The sequence below is a fragment of the Falco punctatus genome (assembly GCF_963210335.1).
Source record: "Falco punctatus genome assembly, chromosome: 2".
Lineage (NCBI taxonomy): Eukaryota > Metazoa > Chordata > Aves > Falconiformes > Falconidae > Falco > Falco punctatus.
The window spans coordinates 59,845,429-59,868,987 of record NC_137581.1 but is presented as its reverse complement, the minus strand read 5'-3'; positions in this window follow the sequence as shown (position 1 = coordinate 59,868,987).

Genomic DNA, 23,559 nt, shown 5'->3' with positions numbered 1-23,559 from the left:
CCTTTGTTGCTACTGACACTAGAGTCTGAACCTTCCTTGGAGACCTGAAACCAATTTTGATGTGACAATCTGAGAAGTTATCACTGGTATTTTACAAATACTGCAGGATCACAGATTTTGACCTATAAAGAGCCAAGTAAACCTCTGGAGGGCGTTGTGTTTTAAGGGAAAAATGTTTTCATTGATTTCAAATTACACATTTTACTGCAACATGGAAAAGAACAGTAGCCATGAAAAAGAAAATTCAAATTACAGTAGCAAGAACAGTAAGAACAGCTCAAGAAGTGTTTAAAACCTAAGTTGTTGGGGGTTTTTTTTAGAATACTTTACACATTATTTTTCAGTCATATCTGCAAGAGTATGCATGTATGGAAGAGTACATATAGAGAGTAACAAGAATTCCTTATTTTAACATATACAAACTCCCAAATTGGTAGGTGCAGTTTCATATATTTCTCTCTGAAAACCCAAACAAAAAGCTATCTCTATACCATATTCTTCTATGTGGTGTCTAGTATTACTTAAAAGATCTGAAAGGGGTAACACTAGTCCTTTAGCATAAATCCTCATTTTGCCTTTAGTAAGTGTGATAAATACATAATCTTATAATCTTTTTCTGAATTTCTGTAAAGATGGTAATTTTTAAAACTATTTCCTTAAAGTAAGCACCAGAGTTATGTTCCAGATTAAATTCAAAACATTGTCCAGATATGAGTTTGTTCATTTATATAGACCATGGCAGGATTTTTTAAGATGTTTACCTCATAAAAATAGTTTGTTCTTAAATACATTCATTCTGAGGCTGCTGTTTACCAACAAATTAGTCCATTGTATTTGTAGATATAAGTAAAATGAGATTTTTCAGAAATTACTTTCTTTGACAGAAATTGAGGTGACAAAGGCAATGAGTGATTTGCCCCTTACACCTGTAGAGCATCTTGTGTTATTTGTCCTCTGTTCATCTAGTCAGGGACTCCTTAGCACTGTGTCATAGCACAAGTGTCTGTCTCTCAGCCTCCTTCTTATGAAGAGGAGATAAACAACACTCATTAGAAAACAGATGAGATTTAAAATTGGTACAATTTACAAGTTACTTTAAGTATCTATGAAAACATTTTTTCATTAGGTAGAACTAGAGTATGAAAGTCCACAGATAAGATTTCCCAAGGCATTTCCCATTACTATTATTATTATTATTATTATTATTATTATTATTATTATCACCATCATCATCCTGTTAAATCAATAAAAGCTTTTTTTTATTCTTGTGACAGTATTTTCTTGTAGGAACGATTAAGACTTGTCACCCTAGGCACTAATACTTTAGTATACTTTAGTATACTTCTAAAAATCACAAGTATTTTGGTTTTGAAGTTGTCTTTCTTATAGTTTATTTATTTTAACATGAGACAGTGTCAAAAAAGGAACCTCTGTATTTATTATGTTCAGTATGCATAAAAAATAATTGCAACATAGTGGATGTATTGACGCAATCTGGTTAGATAATTGTGATTTTTTTTTATCATAGAAAAATTGCTGACTTTATGTAATATCCTTGAACAAGAGAGACTTGAAAATCGAGGGCTTGCAAAACCCATAAAATTCACAATAGTTTTCAAGATATATTGAAAACCTTTTCTTTACAAAAGTTTTTGAATAGTTATCTCCTTTTCGTGCCTTTCATTTGTTTCTTATTTTGGCATTGAAAAAGAGAAGAGGAAAAAATAATATGCTGAAGATTTTTACATGTTCATTGTGTTCATTTGCTAGCTATTTTAAGTAAAGTGTTTTGTGGAAATTTCCCCTGTCATAAAAGCTGTACCTCTGAAACATTTTAGTTTAGAAGATACAAAACCAAACTGGAAAACTCACACTGTTCCACACAACTAGCAAAGCTTTATGTTTTAATTCATAATCATTACTGGATCTTAAACATAATTCAAATATTACATATTACTGAATTTTTAGTGTTGCAGAGGAATCTTAATTTTTAAACATAAGCTTTTTAGAGGGGAAAAAAAAATCTACCCTCCAATAGGAGAAATAATTTAACCGAGGCTAATGAATGAAAAAAATATTTGTTTTTTTTCAGTGTCTATTAATTCATGACAGTGTGCTATTCCTTCGGATATAAGCAATTATTATAATAAGTCATGTATTTTCAAGATCAGCCACTAAAATACTAGGCCTAAGGTATATGAAATATTTTCACATAGTCAGTACCATGGTGGCAGTTTCACAGATAAACAAGCAAAAAGAAAGGAAAGTGAAATGAAATTCTCCAACATATTTGTCAAAACCTGGGAAAGGAGTAAAGAACTTGGGAATCCTGGCCCATAGCCCAGTACTCTAGACCACAAAATAAATATTGTGTTTAATATACCAGTTCTAGCCAAAGTGTTTTAGTCTACACAACAGGGCTACCCAGAACTGACAGGATATTAATTCTAAAATTGATCCCCATTGGTCTTTTAGGCAACTATATATTAATTCTCCTGCAAACCACATAATGCACAATTTTCATCTCTACATTTATATTTCATCATTATTTCCTATTAAAAAAGTTATGGTGCTATCTGATATGAGGTTGGGGGGGGGGTGTTTACGTAGTTCAGTATTGCTGCTGGTAGTGGCAAGCCTTCTCCAAATAATCTTCCTTAATCCCCTTAAATGAGGAAAGAGGGGGAAGGTGGTGAAGGCAAGTGCAGGCAAGGCTGAGAGTGCAGTGGGAGAGCAGAAGCTGTCCATGCCAGGCACTGCCCAGCTCTCAGCATTTCCCAGCTATGCAGTGAGGTCAACCCACTCCTATGGCTGTGTTGGCTTCATTGCTTACTGGCCCCTTGGTGAAAGCCCACCCTCACCATGGAAAATTGTTAATAAAAAATTGTGATAATAAAATTAATTTGGCTCATTTTTAACCCTCAATAGTAATATCAGAGTTATGCCTAGTGTTCTGCAGACTGTAACACTATTGCTCATATGCTTACTTAAAAAAACAAACCAAAACAAACCAAAACAAAACTGAAGTGAGAGGAAAAATCAAATCCAAATTAATTAAGCTTCATGTAAGACTGACATTGGTAGATACAGTTAATTTTCATCTCCTACCAAAGAGATTGGAATTCATATCTTAAAGGTAATTGAAAGCCCATACTTGGAGGAAATAATTCCCTTTGGTTCAGAAGCAGGATTTGCTTAACCTACAGTGAATGAAAGAGTGGTGCAGTGAGTTCAGCTAATATAACAGCTTTATGCTTTTCATATATTTTTCCACTGAAATTTCCCTCTTGCTTCCTGCATTTGACATTTAAGGCATACATTTAGTTGAGTTTTTCAATGAGTCTCTATGGTAACAGCAAAAATGCCCAGTCAAAAGACTTTACCTCCTCTGCCTTCTTGCCTATTCGCTCAGCAGAAGCTGCAAAGCAGGCAAGTGAGAAGACTGGTCAGTCTAAGTGTAATGGTTGTGTGTTATAATGTAGGAAGAAATGATCTATAGATTTCAGAGTAGTTATGATCACACTAGTTAGAAAAAGATCTAATCATCTGTCAAGTAAGAGCTTCAGCATCAAATAACTTTAGTTTCAAAATTAAATATTTTTACTTATATTAAACTGAATAAATGATATTTTATTGTATATTAAACTGATTTTTTTTCCCAATTTTTCGGTCAGCACTGGACTATACTGGAGTACAGCAACAGGTGCAATATATTTTTATAGGGCCCTATTATTGTAAGTATACCATGAAATGTCACATTTTTGGCAACATACTAATAACTAGCAACTCCATTTTCACAGCTGTAAAATAAAGACATTCGTTAATAGATGGCCTGAAGTCAATAAGAAATAGAGGAAGTCAGAAAAGATACACGGGATTAAAAATTAGTGTTAGAAAAACATGGTAGCTTACTGAAATTTATTGAAGGGATTTTAGTAAACAGATACTGTTGTAGCAGGAGTAGCTTTTCCATCTATTACTAACTCTTTCAGATGATATCAGAGGCTCAGCTGAAATATCCTAAAATGTAACTGGCTAGGGATATCAGCATTTCCCCATGAATCTATTTAGTTGCATAATATGTATTTTAGAGAGCTATTTAGAATGCCCTTGGACCCTCCCATTGTCAGAGCAGTAGCACCAGGCTGGAGTCTGCCAGCATCTGGGCAGCAAGAAAGCCCTCAGGAGCTGCATCCTTGCCAGCCTAGCATGGCAGGCTGGGAGCTGGAGCACATCTTGGGGCCATAGCAAGGTCCTCTTTGTGCTGCCTGGCCATGGCAGTTCACTCTGCACAAAGAGCCAGGCATCACAGAAGCAGATTTTATTATTCTAATCAACCTAGTGCAAACATTAGCATGGTTATTCATAGCTGAACCTTTTTAAGGTCATCCATCATTAATAAAGAGTCATATGTACATGAAAAGACACTCATAATTAATAGTCTTTTCAGCAATGCAGAAACAAACTGCAACATTTTAGCGTGATTAAGAAAATTTTTCTCTGGCACTTGGTACTCAGCAGACAGCTTCTCAGCAACTTGTCAGTTTGGTTTCTAACAAATGCTGCCCATTATCTTTAAATCAGTTGAAGATCTGCTTGGGCAGGGATGACCACAGTTTCTTAGGTGGTAAAGAGATGAATTAACCATGGACAGATGCATTGTGTCCAAAAGAGATTTAAGTCAATCATTTTGACTTTCTATTGTTTGCCCTTTTCACGAAGGACTGAGTGGTACAAATGCAGGAAAGCAAAAAAACTGCACAAAAGATGAAATCTCAGTTGCAGTGTTTATGCTAGGTTTCGATTGGCAAATAATTCAAGTTTCTCCAGCTTTTGACCAGTGAAGTGATTTGGTCAAGTTTTGCTGAAGTCTTATCTAAAGTGTAATGAAAACTCACAAGGTAATAGTAAATGTAGCAATGGAGAAATTACTTGGGGTGTACTGAAAGTCCCAAGTAACTCCACAAATATAAAACCAAAAATGAATGTTTATGATGAAGAATGGACTAAACGCATACAAAAGAAAAATCAAAGAAATGTTTAATGTGTGAAAAACAAACATCCTGCAAGCATTTAAAACAAACCTTGAGATTCACATAACATCATGACTTTTAGAAAAGCTCTGAGGGCTAAACCCAAAATTCAGCTGCAAACAAACACATAATTAGTGTTGTGTATGTATTAGCATTATGAACAGAGCGAAAGCTGACTGAAAACTTACAAAGAGTGCAGCTTCATAAAAAAGAAGCGGTAGAAGGATCGCTACATTCTCAGTTTTTATTAAACGGGCACATGTGAAGTTAAGCAGATACGTGACAAATTGGTTCAGGACAGTGACAGCTTTTTAAATAGTAACATAAATAACTAGATATTTTTTTAATAAAGTGAAAGATTTCCAAATAATAAATCAGTAGCTATTGATAAAAGATATCAGAAAAGAAAAATTCCAGTTAACAAGATCTATGGCCAAAGCAGAACTGGTCATGAGGTGTTACTACTATACTGAATTTTTGACAGAAAATGTTGTGGTAAATTCAAGATCTATATAGTTCAAGACATAATGTAGTATGAGGAGGTAATGAAGGAGATAATCAAAGGCATGGTTATAATAGAGAACTACAAAAAACTGATGATTCTCATTAGCTTTCAAAAGTAAATTAACATGCAAATTGTTCTTAATGCTTTCCAATGAAACCAGGAATTTTTTTATACTGTTTTACTTTATTTACCTCGTGAAAGGCAGTGTAATTCACAATCAAATTCAGTATAGTAAGCTTATTATATAAATACTTCATCACACTGTAGCTACTCAGCTATAGGGAGGAGCAATGTAACAGTCTTTGCCCTTCCGTTCTTCCAGTCTGCCTTATTGCCATGGCTTAACCCCGGCCGGCAGCTCAGCCCCACACAGCTGCTTGCTCATTCCCCCCACATTGGGATGGGGGAGAGAATTAGAAGGGTAAAAGTGAGAAAACTTGTGGAATGAGATACAGAAAAAGCTGCGCACACAAGCAAAGCAAAACAAGGAATCCATTCACTACTTCCCACCGGCGGGCAGGTGTTCACCCATCCCCAGGAAAGCCTGGCTCCATAATGCCATACCTCTGAACATCCTCCCCCTTCCTTCTTCTTCCCTCAGCTTTATATGCTGAGCACGACATTACATGGTATGGGATGTCCCTTTGGTCAGTTGGGGCCAGCTGTCCTGGCTGTGCCCCCTCCCAGCTTCTTGTGTCCCCCCAGCCCGCTCGCTGGTGGGTGGGGTGAGGAGCAGAAGAGACCTTGGCTCTGTACAAGTGCTTTCAGCAACAGCTAAAACATCCCTGTGTTATCAACACTGCTTTCATCACAAATGCAAAACATACTCCATAGGAGCTAATATGAAGAAAATGAACTCTATCCTAGCCAAAACCAGTTCAATCTCTACTTTTGCTATACCATTCACAACATGCTCAGATCCCACACTATCCAAGCTGAAAACCATTCTAGGTACCTACCCATCTACTCCCACACAACCTGCTCCCCATGACCGCATTACCTCAGGGCATATCCCTTTGTGATTTCCCAAAAGAGTTTGATAACCTATGGAAAAGTCAGAAACAGATTCCTGAGTCACACCAGTATAAGCATTCTGATTGTGCAAGGATGTTCAAGGTACTGAGGAGTCATTGCAATAAGTGAGAAAAAAATCTATCTCACAGAAGAAAAGGAAGGTGCTATTCTTTGTTTCCTTCACAGACTGGGTCTTGGAGGAGAAAAGGGAAAAAAATATAAGTGTTTATTGTTTCTATGTGATGATTCCCAAAGCACTAGGACAACAGCAATGCAGGCCACAAATATTAGGTACAATGAGGCACATAAGATTTTTAAAAATGCTTTAAGATGTTCTTTCCACCTAAACAAAGAAATTCTACATAACACCTATATAGGACTATCCATTTTTAAATGGAAGAAAAAAATTTTTAAAAAAAGTAAGTCCAAGACCTCTATTCTAACACCTCTACAACTGCTCTGTTTCATGACAGGAAAATAACAAAGATAAGTGAGATATTCCTCACAAAAAAGGCTTGTCAAGGCATCCATCTACTTAGTATAATACTGATGATACCCAATCTGAGATTCAACGTCACATCATTTAAAATGAAAAATTTTGTTAGCCATATGCCAGCAGCTAAGCTGTGTATCTCTCATAGATACATAACATTTTAAGAACCTCTCTGAGCAATGAAATACATTTGTTGTTGTAAATGAAGATTAAAGGTAATAATTTCCTGTATGATCAGATTAGAAGTTCAGTGTGTGAATCGTGATAACTTAAGGTTAAATATGCTTTGTAATGCAAGACAGTTGATCACCCTGTATTTCATGTTGGTACAGTACTGCTCTTAAAGTAGTCTTCAAGTAGGAAAAAGTGAATAGAGTTGCTTTCACAGTTTCTGAAAGAAATAGTCATAGAAAAGGGGGTGGGGGGTGGGTGGGGTTGTTGCTTTTTAAGTGTCAATGCTCATAGCCTTCCCAAGTCAATCTGTTTCTTAAATTCTCAGCTTGTACCGTAGGTGAGGTCAAGTGGAGGCATTCCTAATCTTCTCAATTAAATGACTGCCTCCAGAAGAGATCCCACTCCTTTAACAGCATGCAGTTAACAGATTACAGCAGCATTACTGCAGTAGACAAGCAAAGTCCAGGTATCAACTCCAACAGCAGAATCCTATGGAAATGCAATTTCAGCAGTAAGCCATACGGGTCACAAATGAGGTAAGTAAACCCAGAAAATCCTTTCAAGGCAAGTATTTCCCTCAGCGCTCTCCTACAGATTCTGAAACTGAGATTAGTGAAATGTTGTATTTTATTGAATCCCTAGAGTGTCATCATTTAATAGTATTTCACAGCTACAGTACATCATCACATTACATTACACCCTCACTGTCACCATGTAAACTACAATACCATGAAGTGATAACATAGTGTAATGAGACATACAATCCAGTGTAATGTGGTATTCAAGAAAGTCAATGCAGCATATCTTCAAAATTACCCTCATTTAAAGGGAAACCCAACGAACATTTCATATAAATGTACAGGTCATTCATTTTCTCCATTTTTTTTTTTTTGTTTAATCTCTGTGCATCTCGTTACTTCCACAGAGAACTTTAATGTTATAGTCAGAAGAATTCATAGTTTGCTAAGAAAGCTGAAATCATAAAGTGAAAACCATTTTGTATGCAACTTTCTGAAAGAATGTTAAGTCTCTGAAAAAAATGCTGTTACAAATAAAGAATTAACACAACCATACAGGACCCTTATGTCTTAGACAGGTTTTATACATGATAATTAACTATATTATGTCCACAGAACTGAAAATCAGGTTGGTTGGTGTTAACTTCCTCCACACATATGCACATGTTAATATCCTTATACCTTGATTTTCCCATGAATACATTTAGGGATAGATATCTAACCTTTTCTAACTGCTGTTGGACATGTAGGTAGGGGAATTACTGCCTTTGCAACAGCAAGAGACGGTCAAAAACTAGTAATAAAACTTCTCAAGAAAAAGCTAAAAGGAGAAACTTAGTTGCAGACGAGTCTCTCTACACACAGTGAGCCTCTCCATAGAAAAAACATTCAAATATAACCAAATTAGAGAAACACCATGCTAACATTACATTCTTAAGGAAATACAGGTATCACTTAAAAGGAAGTTTAGATGAAACAAGGCCCATACAACACACACTCATCAGATCTCCCCAGTAGATGGGTAAGTTTGCTGGGTTTTGTTTTTGTTTTTAATCAAAACAAATGATCTGCATTTCCACTTCTTAAAACCTGTAGTAACTCTGCCCAGCTAGCCTAAAGAAGCTGATTTTCTTTTACAGCCCTCTGCATTTCTCTGAGCTGTGTGAATCTGCAGCGTATCCTCTTCCAGCTTACAAAGGTAGATGTTTGCCACCTTCTGTCAGCTGAGAAAAGAAGATATAAATAGCAAAAAGGACCAAAAACTGTGCAACTATCCACCCCACAGCCACCTCCCACCTTCACACATGGGAGGAGATATCCTTCAGCAAACTCTGTTTCAGTGAGAATCTGAGGGTCAGCAGCGGGACAGCAGGAAACGGAACTTAGCCTAGGGGATCTTTTGTTCTGTGTCGATTTAAAGTTCATTTAACATTGATATTGTAACACAGATGAAGTTAGAATATATTTCAGAAAAAAATAACCAAAATGCACCCACTCTTCAACTTCTGTAACATAAATATTCGGTGTCCTTGAACACACAAAGCAATATTTTCATAGCATTTTCACATTTTAACTCAGTCTTTTTACAACTCCTAAATATCTATTTTACTAATTTGAAATCATGACATGATTTGCTAATTCTTGCTGTTCTGCAAAACTTATGTAAGTAGCACTAAATTTGAACCAGATTTTCTGAATCTTGCTGAGATGTATTAATTTAGTATTATTACTGTCAGGAGTGAAATATGCTCCTAAACATGCTGCTTGCTTCACATCACAAAACTTCACAGCTGAACTGGCATTCTATTACATCAAACTAGAAAAGCTATCTGCAATTTAAAATAATCAGTAAAAATGACTATTTTTATGGAATTTAAAGCTGCCTTGTTCTCAGTCAGAACAATCTCAGAACACTTGCCTCACCCCAGAAAATTTGGAGTGATTATGAATAGCATGCTCTGCTTTACTAATAATTTTTCAAAAGTCAGAAAGATAATGCTATTTTAAAAAGTCCATGCACAGGAAAAAAAATAATCAATTTATTTACAGCCAGTGGGGTGGGTGATTTAGCTGATTATTTTTCTCTTCTTCCTTTATAGAATTAAACTTGATAGTTTAATTAAGCAGGATTGTTTGCATATTCAGGTATTCAGATTAAAATATGTTGGGATGGACAATTACAGAAAACAAAATTCAGCCAGAGGCTTGTGTTACTCCAGGGCTCACTCACATGATTCAGATTTCACAGCTAGTGCTCTGCCATATGGAAAGTGGTCCTCTAAGTCATGATTTCAACATCAGATTTTGAAATAAAAAGAAATGCAAATACAGAATTATTTAAACTAAAATAACCCAACTTGATACTGCCAGTTAATAAAACAAAACTGTAAAGATACACAGGATGGAAATTAATACTACAGTGAAAAGATTATTGTAGCTTCCATTTTCAGGTTATTCACAAATAATCACTATCTTAGGGTTTAGATGGCTTCCCAAGCACACTGCCATTCCTGTTCTCAGCCCCTTTCCTTTTGTTGCAGATGGCTGAGCTGCAGAGGTGAAACTGAGGTGTAGAGACTGTGGTTAATGTTCCTCAGGATTTTTATCCACTAGCCATAAAGCAGTAGACAAGTTATTTCTGCCAAAATATACTGTCTGAAAGTCTAGAAAGCAAAACTGAGTAGTTTGTTAAAGCAAGATATCTTAACTATTGTTAACACTATTAAAAGAAATAGTGCAGATAAACAGCAGTGTTTACAAATACTTAAATTTGCATGTATATACAATAATATACAAGTATATTATTAATTGATAAATAGAGCTAAGGAGAGGTGGCAATTATCAATGAATCCTTTTAAAATATTGCTACCATGGTCCAGAAGAGCTCCTCTTTGGAATTTTAAATATGTTGCCTAAGTCATCTTAGCTATTTTACATGAAAAGGCTGTACATTTTTCCCTGTTTTGGCAAGACCTCTAACATCCTCATGAAACAGAAAAAGTTTTCTTTAGCTTTTGCTGTCCTTTATATCTCTCACAGGACTAATCCTCAGAGATGAATGTGGCCAAAGGCACTAGATAGAAAGCATAGTTATTACTATGTCAGGCTGTTAAACACTTTCACTTGGAGTCTAACCTTGTCTCTGTTGTTACAAGGAAAACTGTTCAGTGTTCTTGTAGTATCTGTTCCATTCCAGTGTCCTGGCATATAGCCCTTTTGTAAGGACTTCAGAGGCTAGTGTTTGTGCTAGAAAAAGGCCACGTTATGTTTACTATACAATCTTTCTGCCTACAGTCATGCTGAGAAGGGGAATGATACATGCTGCAAAATTCTAGCAGTGATACGTGAGGTTTTTGTTCTCCCTACCCATGCAGTTGTGGGAGGTTTGCTCTGTGTGCCTATATCCTTTGGAGGAACTCCCAGTATTTTTCCCCAAGGCAGCCTAGAAGACCTTATAGCTGTATGGTAGAGCCAAGATACTGAAATAGGAAGAAAAGAAGAGGGATAAGGTTGTGTGAAAATATAAGTAAAATATTAAGAGCAGTTCATCTTCTGTAGTGGCAAAATTGCCACTGAAATTCCCACTTTTAGAACGGCATTTTTTCCCAGTTTGTTCGTTTTTGCTCAAGAGTATTTGTTCATTAACTCACAAACTTATAGCACTTGTTCCGCACCATACTAACAGAGTAAGAAATCATGAAACTTTATTTATAAGAAATTATGTAATGGTCTCTACAGCAGGCATTTGCATCCTGGAACATAATATTAAATTAACAAGAACAAATCAAAAAGCAATCAGCTCTTTTATTCCTTAGTTTACATAAAGGTGGTTTTTTTTATCTATTCAGTGCAGGATGTCTTTGCCTCTACTTTTTAAACTAGTATCTTAAAATAGTTTAAAATGTTTCATTCATTTCTCTTTCTTGTACTCCCTTTCATGCATGTCCTAAAAATCCTCCAATATAATGTAAACAGAAATCTTAATTTATAAATCCTTACTTATTTCCAGAACTTATATAAAACAAAGGTATTCTTTTGTAAGCTGCAGAGTCCTTTATCAGGATGAATGACAGCAGATTTGAAAAGAACGGAATTTGTCTTTGTTTGCTTGTCTGTAGCTGAAGTAATGGCATAGAGCACTAAACGAGCATCTCTTAAGAGACCAAATAAATTTTCTTTCAGGATTAATGATCCACTGCTAGTATGAAGAAGATTAAAACTAGAAGCAAAGAGACAAGAGAGTCCAGAGTAGCCCCACAGTTCATTTCTATGGAACTTGTTAGTGAGCAGAGCCAAAAAGTCAAGCATTTGGGTAAACAGTTCAACATGAAATTACCTACTGAAAGCTATCACATGTTATGGTCAAATACATCTGCTGCACAGTTAGGCAGTAGATAGAGTGATTTAGCACTGCATACAAATCATTGGGATTCTGTGCGTTGGTACCAACTGAAAGGCTGGCAGCCATAAGATTGCCAGTCACCAAGTGTCACTTCTTCATTTACATCACATTGGTATTCAGACAGTGGCAAGCAACCTCAAAAGTGAATTTATTGTTGCAAGAAAGTCAATATTTTATAATAGTGGTAGGAATTCTGAAGCAGTAATTTAAAACACTACTTTGTGCAAACCGTTTGATACTTTATACACATTTATATTGCTATTCATTGCCACGGATACCTAAGCCAGAGTAATTCTGTGAAGATTCTTAATTTTAAACACTTGGTCTTTTACAAAGTAAACTGCCAGTGTTTAGTTTAGTTAGCAAAACTGAGTTATTAGAGACCTCCTTGACTTTCCTAGAATAATTATTTACTGTACATGGTTCATTTGTCTCTCTCTTTTTAATTTTCTTGAAACAACATTTCATTAGGGTTTTTTGTCCTGAAATGTGCTATCAAGCAGTCAGATCAAACCATCCTATTTTCTTTGGACATACCAGGCTTGCAAAGAACTACGCTTCTGAAAAATACAAGCAAATTAAGCCAACAGAAGGAAAGGGAAGGAATGTTAAGCTTTTTTTTCAGTTTCTCTGTAATACATGAAACACCAACTGAACGTAAACTTTCAGTATCTTTTCAGTGCTTTCTAATTATCAAAACAGAGGAATCTTCTACTAAACACAAACAGCAATTATATAAAATACATTATCATCAGTGGTTTTCCTTGGAAGTACAGAATTCCCTAGACCTAGCAAATATGTGGCTGATACTTGGAATTCCTGTAATTCAAACATTACCAGGTCACATGACTATGTCACTTTACCTACATTGAGTTGTCTTTATTTTTGTAATTTGTCTCTCATACTATGGATGGACTGAGTCTTCTACTTGTCCTTCACATACATATCAATAAATCACATTTGGTTTTATAAATTGGTGACAGTGTATGGTATTGCAGAAAAAAAAAATATCTTCATCAAAACCACAAATCTATCCAGCAAAATTTTAATTCTATCCCATAGACATATTTCCTTCCTGACACTGATTTTTGTCTCCGTCTCAAAGTACATTTCAATGGATATTTCTGCAGCTGCAATATAGAAGCAGTAAAAGACAGCAATAAGCCTTGTTTTCATTAAAGTTCTGTGATTTGTGAGAGGGTACATTCATTTTCAACAGAGAAGGGAGCATTTCTCAGCAACTAATACTGGTAGCTCACAAGCCTGATCATGTCAGTGCTGGCTCCTAGAAAAGACCAACCAATATAATTGATATTGTAACATTTAAAGGCTCTTCACTTCAAGTGTATTTTATTGCTGCCTGGCTACAATTATGTTGACCAGAATTGAGGCCAGCTCTGGGGTTCAGAACTCCGAGGAAAATCATTTCAGCATGTAACCACTTCACTCCTAATGGCAGAAGTTGCATGGGAAATTAATTTTCAGTATCACATTAAGTCAGACTGCAGAAACTATTGTGGGATTCACTTGGATAACATTGCTCCAGCTGCTGGAAAGATGAGTGTCAGTAATGATATTTTTTAAACAAAACAAATAATGCTTGGAAGCCATGGAAACCAGAGGACTAAAATTGGGTAGATGCACTAAGTGCAAGAGGGCACGAAGAGCTTTTAAGACAATCAAAGGATTTAAAGTATAAGGACAGATTAGATAAATTCATAAGCATTTTTATTCACCTTCTATCTCTAGAAGAAAGTAAAGTAAAATTAACACAGAAAATACCAGAATGTATAGTCAAGGAGATAAAGCTCCAATCCTGTTGTAGGAGAATTTTTCCATCCTTTCAATATTAGCCTTAGTTAAGGTTCCATTCTTTATATGATTGAAAGACCATTTTATTATCTAGACAGACTGCAATACAGGATTTAAAAAAAAATAGAAAAGAAAAGAAAAGAAAAGAAAAGAAAAGAAAAGAAAAGAAAAGAAAAGAAAAGAAAAGAAAAGAAAAGAAAAGAAAAGAAAAGAAAAGAAAAGAAAAGAAAAGAAAAGAAAAGAAAAGAAAAGAAAAATGAAAAAGAAAGGAGCATGAACATGTCCTGGCTACAATTAAAATTTGTGAAAAATGCATAGAAGAAATATACCAAGGTAGTTCATAGAGGTGTTAACCATTTAAGTAAAACAAAAGATATTTGACAGAAATCAAATCAGAAAATATAATGAAATAAAGAAAATATTTACAAAGACATATGGCTCTGAATGACAGGTTCTTTTCTTTTGTTTGTTTGTTTGTTTTTCTCCAGAAGACTACTATATTCTAAATCTTTTAAAAATTCACAGCCATGTTTATAACACATTTATATATGACATCTTTATAACATATCAGTAGTTCAATTGATTAGTGGAACTATTTACATTGTGCAAAGTTAAGCCTTTAAGACTACTAAGTGAGAGAGAGGTGGAAGAAGGAAAAGATACAAAAAAGCCAAATAGTTATGTTTTCTAAAATGACAATAAAGACCACTGTTTTGAAATGCGGTAAAACATTTTTATTTTAAATTCTGCTTAAGTAGTTCTTTAATAAAAAATGTTATATCACTATATTTACTAAAACAATTCTACAATACATTTCATATCTGTTGTACAGTGCAAAAGAAAGAACTGAAAAAATGCATGCACACACATTTTTTTAAAGCAATGGTACGGTTGTTCAGCATAAGTTGGAAAAGAAATCTCAGTTTCTTTCACAGAGCATTTTGCACAGGCAATACAGCACTTACTACACTCAAACTACTGTGTCATTAGTCACATTATCTGTAGAGATAATAGTGACATGTACTTTGCCTTAAAAATATGTGTTTAAATGCAACTTTATGAATTGATATGACTAAAGAAAATAAGGAGCTTACAGATTTTAAAAAGCAGTTAGTCGATTCAGATTTCCTCTGTTGCAAAAGAGCAAAAAAGATAATATTATTTGCAGCAGGAACATTCGAAGTTAAAATGCTATCTACCTATGTTTCATTTGAGGCCATATTACAGTGTAAGGTGCAAATACAGTGAGAGTTAATCAAGCATACCTAGTATCTAATGCAGCTGACAGCTCTCTAAAATAATAGAAGTAGTTCATTTTACCCATTAGTGGGAACATTGTAAGGGTGAAAATGTCCTTTAATACTCAACTTCCATACATAGGCCATCTGTTTTCTATTAGATCAATGTGAATATACTGAAATAAAGCCAAACTATTTCATTTCTTAAGAGGAACATCCTTTACTATCCCTAGAATTAGTTAGTTCACCTTTAAAAACTCAGAGACACATTTATGTGGCATATTCCCTTTCCTGGGACACCTGCATTGTACAGCATATCCATATATTACTGCACTGTAAACAGCTCTTCTCAACAGATGCAAAAACTAATGTATATGTGTGCGTGCAGGTAGGGAAGAGAATGGTGCCTTCAGCTGAGATGTTCAATATTTGGTATTAAAAATAGAAACTAAAAGAAAAAAGGACATTCTGAATGACACAATCACACTTCTCTCAATTGCTCACCTCCAGGATTTTCTCCCAGCTCCTAAAAGTCTATTACTTGGATTGGCAGGAACTGAGAAGACATTTCTCTTTTCTTCCATGTCTTTCACAAGATGGCAACATTAAGATGACACCATTCAGAAGATACACCAATTCTATTCCAGTTCAGGTCTTGCAATCAGAATTGGATGGGTCTACTTTCACTGTACAGAGATGACTGTACGCACATGGTGCCACAGATTTGCATTGTTATTTCTCCTTGGTTCACTGCAGGGAATCTGTAGTATTAACTCCATGAAGAAAGTTCTAAATAAATCTGTTCATATTATCAAGCATCTCCCTGCACCCTTAAAACACGGGCAGGTTTAAGGACAATAACTGTAAATTATATCTTAATAATATGAAAGACGTAATCAATTTTATATTTTGTTTAAATCTCCTCTTGAAGTAATTTTTAAAAGCTTTCTGTTTTGTTAATTGTTACAGGATCTGAACAGGTGTTCTTTCATTGTAGTGGTGGGGGTTTTCTTGCATATGTTATAGAACTAATTTGTCATCACAAAAAAAAGAAGATCCTGAGTCATACTGATGCAGTACTTTCCATGATTAGCAAGGAACTAATTATATAAAGGGTACATATCACCAACCCTTTTCATTCTTGTGTGATGGTTGTCATAAAACAAAGCCATTACCCTAATCGGGTTGGGGTTTTATGATTATTTTTTATTTATTTCCTTAACGTTTTCTCTTTAAGGAATTCAACAGGTCCACTCAACAACTGTTTTCATAAAAACTGGATCCCTGCAAGATAGGTAGAGAAATATTTCTTATATATATGTGTCTGTATATATATGTGTGTATACAGATATATATATATATATATAAGGCCACCAAGTGTAGCTGTAAAGGGTAGGACTGAAAACAGAAAAGAAGAGGTACAGGCAATTGGAACTGAAGAAGTAAAAGCTAATATCTCCACATTATTATTGAAGACATATGTATTAACACAGTCCTTTTTCCCTGAAGGAGGAGAATTCTCATGAAGTAACTGAAAATGTAACTAGTTTCATAATTTGTTGCCACCACAAGCAACCATTATTTCCTCCAGTTTTCTACTGGCCAGACTGCAAAGGCTTAATCTGATTCATTCTGTGGTAACTTTCAAGACTGGCATCTGCCTCTGTGACAATGGTGCCTGATTATTGTCACTCCCTGCTCTCAAGCTTGCAGCTTGTTCAGAGTGCTTTAACATGGTTATTAAGTGATTTAGGCAAACCTGATGCTAATGCCTGCATCTTTTGCTCTGACTACTATTTGTCTGAAGATGATTTGAGATGTGCTAATGTAAATTCAAAGCCCACGTTGCAGCACTCTTTTAAACCTGTGCTGTGCAGAATAAGGAAGAGTTTGTCTTTCTTTCCATCTCTGAAGTAGACAAACTGCTTTTTCTGCATTGCCTCCCCTCCCCAGCCTGGCTTCCTTCTTGCACCCTTTTGGATGAGGCAGCCCTTAGATACAGCATGCAGGTTTAAACATTGTCTGACAGGAAGCAGCTGAAGTCATTATTATACACGCCTTCCAATTTATATCTCAATTTGGAACTGATAAACTTCATGGGGCAGCTCTTCAGCTGATGTAAGTCATCATAGCATCTTTAGCTTCAACGAACCTTTTTAATTTTACAGTAGAGGAGATGGCTCTTCTGCTGTTTACCATATTTAGTACTGCTATTCAGCAACTCAAGTACTGCTTTGAAGCTCTGATTGAAATTACTGCTCATTACAGCCTCTGCTACTTTTTTAAATACAATCATCCATATAAAATGCACAAACATTTTATCTCTTCCAATAGTATTGCATTTTAAGGTTTTTTCTCCTGTAAGATTCCATATGCCTTGATTAATCTCATTCCTCATTTTAGTTATTTGCTTGGCCAATTCTCTTAACTATTCTCCACATCACAATGCAATATTCTCCATTTTTTTGAGGAATATTTGTCTCTTTTTCATTCCTGTCATTTTTAACCTCAGGCAGATCAATTCAGACATATTGAATTATACCAATCTACTTTTAAGATAAAACTGATATTTTCTCCAGGTTGCTGTCATTTACTGTGAGAACCATCTCTGCTAACTTTGCCAAACAAAGTTTAGGTGTCCAGTCTAATTAAGTCATCCCACTCCCCCTGTCACCAATGGAAGGAGGTAAGTTGAAAGTTGGCATAAATCACTTCTCAGGGCCATCCACCCCTCTCCATTGATTATACAGGACAAAGAGATCTAGGCAAAGGCACCATTTAAAAAAAAAAAAAAAAAAACAAAAAAAAACACAAAACCAAAAAACAACCTAACAACCAAACGGCAAGGGAATGGAATATAAGTCTCCACTGCTGTCCAGCAGCACACTGGACAGTGTATTTAATCAGGAGGATTTTGTTCTCACCTTTCCAAAACGATTCAGCTGAATTACTCCATTTTACACTGAAGACACATAAATTGTAGGAGGTGGTACACACTACTTCATTTAATAGCCTTAATCGCTCAGTCACTGAGTCATTCTCATTTTTGTTAGCTCGGCCTTTGGGAGTACTTAAATGTGCCAAGCAAATTGAAAGAACTTGTCCTGAGCAGATCTGGATCCTTATCACTGTGCTCCATCAACTCCAGCTGCCTCAAGGAGCAACTGATGACAAATCTGTGTCATCTGTCACAACTGCTGCATCCACTGGGACAAGGGAAGAACCCAGTGTGAAATTTTGTGAACCAAGAATAGATGATGCCACTAGTGCCACCTCAGCCCCACGTCCAAAGGGAAGCTCCCCAAAGCAAAGTCTTGTCCTCATGGCCGCTAAGGGTGACTGATTAGGATTTCAGGAGCCAAAACTCCACTGACATACAAGCTTTTAGCTTCATGAGAGTTAGTAGCTCTTAATCATTGCCAACTCTGCATGCAACTAGGCTCACAAACAAAATCCAAGTCAAATGTCCATAATAAACAACATCAAATGCAAATGAATTCTTAAGACAATTAATTCAGTGGCTGATCACAAAGTCAAGCCATTGATTAGCAACATCATTTTTCTAATTTTAATTTTTACATGCTTTCAGTTGCCTTTATCCACTGCAAAATACTTGTGCCAAAGAAGTACAGATCCTGATAGAGAGTAGAAACTCTTTGATACAATAGACATTATGATTTTAATAAAGCAGTCTTTTTCAAAGGACACAACTGCCAAGTTCCTTTTGACAACCGAAAAAATGTCTATACAAAAAGGAACATCAAGGCCTAACCTCTCTTAATAAAAACTCAGCACCATTACCACAGAATAGGCTCATAACTAAATTTAATTCATTTTCTGTCTCTTTTCTAGAGTGATGTGTTTATCAAGTAGGAGAAAGGAAATACAGCTAAATTTGTTAATTCATGGAGAAGGCACAGAGAATGCACAAGGCCTTGGTAGAACAGGTAAAGCCTTAGAACAGTTCTTGGTCTAGTTGTTTAATCTGTTACTTAATTCTGGCCATATATTATTTTAAAATTTTATATGCTTAATTTAAATAATTAAATGCAATCTATTCTTTCCTGCTCATATTCTATAAAGATAAGTATGGGAAATACAAAACCGGAAACTGTTAAATTAAATTCTGCAAATGCAATTTGTCTGGTAATGATACCAGATGCCTCACATTTGTATAACATCTCTTCTTAGACAACCACCACACATTTAATCTGCTATAACAATAGATACAGCTTTAGGACCAAAAAAAAAAAAAAAAAAAAAAAAAGTACAAAAAAAGTACATAAAATAAATTAAAGGTTCAGTCTAGCTTTTGTGTAATTTAATAACAAAATCCTTGTACATATCAAACAGAACAGAAGCTCCTAGTCTTGAAAGGACATTTATTCTACTTACCATGAGTCCTACTTACCTTGTCATGGTATGATAGGAATTACTCCTATCCCTGGGGTAAGCTGAATTTGCCGTGACAAGATAGAAAGTTTGTATCAATTACACAACAAATTCCATACAGTGCATTACAGGATCAAGTCTTCAGTATTTCAGAGTGTAGGACAGATAAGCATTACTCTATTTAAACATGCAGCACAAGCATCTCTGGACTTCAGAATTTTTCATCCAGATAGAAGACAGGAAGTAAAAAGAGCACTAGTGCACTGAGGAAAAATTTGGCTTTACTCTGCGATAAAGTCTAGTTCTAGGCAGCAGTTTATGAGATGATAGCTCTCCAAATCCCGAATGCAAAGACTTTTTTCTACCTACACACTTTTTAGATACTTCCTAGTCTTACTTGCATCAAAGACACCTGACAGCTTACTGCTTTAACTCCCTGCCAGGCAGGACCACTACTACCTTCTGCTTTGTCCTCACTTCCTTCTGTTCCAAGAAATAACAATGCAAGCTCATGATACTTTCTCAGAAAAGAGAAAGGAGGTAATCTGTGCCTACAATCCATTTCCTATCTGACCTTGCTCTCAGTCTTAAATACTTAGCTCTGCATGTGAAAACTACTTCAGCAGCATCCTGGGCAGGCACTGGAACAGTAAGAGGGCTCAGAGACCCCCAAGCTGATCTTCAGCCAACAGACCCTTTTTCAACCACTTTTTCACAGATCTCATAAAATACAATAATTTCAGTTATTTTGTGACTTCTCTGTTTGAAGAGATTAATTCAAAACAAATATGAAGGAAAGAGTGCCACCTGCTGTGGTACCAGTAATATTCCCTCCAGTACTCAAGTCAGGGAAAAGTCCAGAAGCTGAAATGCAAACAGGATGAATTGCTCAATAGTTAACAGTAATTAGACCACAGAGGAAATTACTGCTTGCAAATATCATTATTGTGGAGGTATTTTTTGATTAAGCTAAAGGGTTTTTTAATTGCATTATCATTGAGATATTAAACATCGTCCTGTTCTCCATCACGTTGTAGTATACACATCTTTGTTAGGCTACTTCCTTTATTTTGGCAGACACTGAAACTAAACTCTTTCTGATATGGCATCTATGTTGTGTGGCATATTATATGTTTGTCCCTGTGTTTTGATCCCTCTTTAACTTCCTGCTGTCAGAAGGCTATTGTACATATTTAGATATTTTTCTTCTACACTATTAGTTCTGTCTTCTTGACAGAAAATTGATTTTTTTTCTCATCCTGGTGCATAAAGCAGAAGAAATCTCTTGTGCTATTGCTCAAGAGCTTACAACGCCATCAACCACAGCTTTAGAGTGTGTCATTAGAGACAGAGACATTAGAATAACCATGAGCATTCTGAAGAAGGTTCTTTATTATATTATTTTTAAAAAAAACACCTAGTTTTCTGCTGACAGCAAGTTACAGACATTCATTCTTTGCTGCATTTACTGCACATTGCTCAAAGAAGTAAAAATTCTTTTTGCTCTTTGGAAATAATTTTCTGAAATATATCCTACTGTAAATTGTATCCCATCATTCTCATCTTGAGGCAAGATGGAAACCTGTATTTATTTCTGCATTCACTTCTTTTGAAGATACTTCAAAGTAAAATACTTAAAAATGACTGCTTGCATGGTGAGTTTTTACCTTAAGTCTGCAGAGATAAATGCTGTTCTGGCTTCCTCACACCATCATCATGACCTATGATGTGTTATTTTATGGAAGACACAGAGTGATTTACACAGAGTCTGCTGATGGCTTCAGATAACTCACTGCAGGAGAAAGGTCCACATCACATATCTACAAAGAGATTATTCTTTTATTAAGCCACCTCTAGGTTACTATTCCAAGACTGAATTTGATTACTGTTGAGCTTGCTTTCTCTGTGACCAGACACAAAAGTCAGGTATGTAAGGCACACGTGTGGTGATGCATGGTGATGCATGACCTGGACAACCTAAGCTACCATGTTCAGGGCTACTTGGGGCTTTATCCCACTTAAACTCTTACAGTAAATCTATTTCTGTACAAAGAGAAATTTGTAAGGGTTGCTGCTTCCAACACTGCTGTCTCGGAAATGAATGTATCGGAAAGACTTTGTCTCTAATAATATAATGATGTCAAGGCTTTTACTTATTTTTTAAATGTAAATTTTATGTAGTGAGCGAGCACAATTATCAAGGCCTCGCTTTCTGAGGTAAAGGAACATTTTACGTTGCTCCTGTAATTCACAGTTGACTTAAAATTCATTTCAACATCCACTGCAGGTAAAAAAATGAAGTGACAGACTAAACAACACCAAAATTAGAACTGTAACTTCTACCAGTTAAAGGCAAAAAGGGAGAAGAAAGATGTTTTTATTCTTACAGTAGTCTGTAGATTTTTCTAATTTATACACAGATCAGAGCATCAACTAAAGAATTCCAAAAGATGAGTTGAAACCCCTCTTTCTACTCATAATGAGCTTTTCTTTGACCAAACCAAAGAATTAGGATCAGTTCCTTAAAGCAACTTACATTGCCCCTAATTATATGGAGGTAGGTGTACTTTCCACAAAAGTTAATAATGCGCCTTTCATAATACATCTTTTCCCAAATACATGGGCAGTTAAGGTAAATTCTTAGATTTGTGGAATTTTCTGTAATGTTTTTAAAAGTATAATATTACAAACCTAATTGATTTGACTAACAAGCTTTATAATTAGTTTATTTTGTAAGTGATAGGATCGCTAGAACTTCATAAATTAAAACTTAATTGGTACTAAGTCCTAATATGACATAAACCAAACCTACAAAATTTGGTTTGCCGTAGTATATTTGGCCTTAGAATAATGGGCTGATTTTAAGAAAATATTATTTTAAATTATCCTGTGTAGTTTTCTATCTAGCCAACAGCAACCACCTTAGAAAATACTAACATACATTATAAATAAGCTGGTTTTACATAATTTCTCTCTTTTCCCCTCTTTCAAGCATCAAATTTTGGTTTATTTCAGAAATTGGTCTATTCTAGAGCATATATCTTTTATTCCATTCCTCACAGTCCCAAGCCCACAGCTGATCTATATTAATATCTATTTTTGTAGTATACAAAATTACTTAGGATATCTAAAGCAATCAAGAAAACAATGTTGATTCACTCAACAGGGGCAGTCTCATAGCTATTTTCCTTACTTTTAATCACTAAACACAGAAGATTCTTTGCTTTAATATTGCTTTCTATGCCTTATTTTATCTACCTTGCATAATTATTCCATTGACATACATTAGTATGGTTTAACAGACTGTTTTTAGTGACTTAAAAAATTCTGCAAGCTATAAGACACTTTGGTGAGATCAGTCTGATTCTACACTTTGAAGATGGTTATGGGGAATGGGGTAGGGGTCCATAAAACATATGACAATGTTTTTTTCTGTAGTTTTTTTGTTTTTTTTTTTAACTGAGAAACTTTATGAAATTAAATTAGACATGTATTCATAAGAAAAGAAAAAAAAAGAAAGAAAAAGAAAAAGGAAAAGGAAAAAAAATATAAGCCAGTAAATTGGTCCTTCACTTGATGCTAGTACATAAGGAAGAGTGAAATTCTGCAAATAACCAGTTGTCATGACTGTGACCAGATGAAACCTTACAGATCTCAGAGGAGCTCCACTCCAAGTACGAAGTTTAAGAATCATAACCATTGAATGCAGTTTGATTCTATTTACAGGTGCATACTCAAATAAACGTTTACCACATTTCATACTAGTACCTAAAATAGGTTTTTGAATTATAAAAATAACTCAGCCTGGTAAGTTAATGTCACATATTAAGAAGGTTATTATGTTAGAAGGTAGCACTATTTACAGGTATTCTTCCAGATATCAAAGCACTATAAAATACTAATCACATTTACACACTGCTTTTATATTGTCAGTTATTTTAATACGTTTACTCCTGAAACCACTGACTACAATATCTG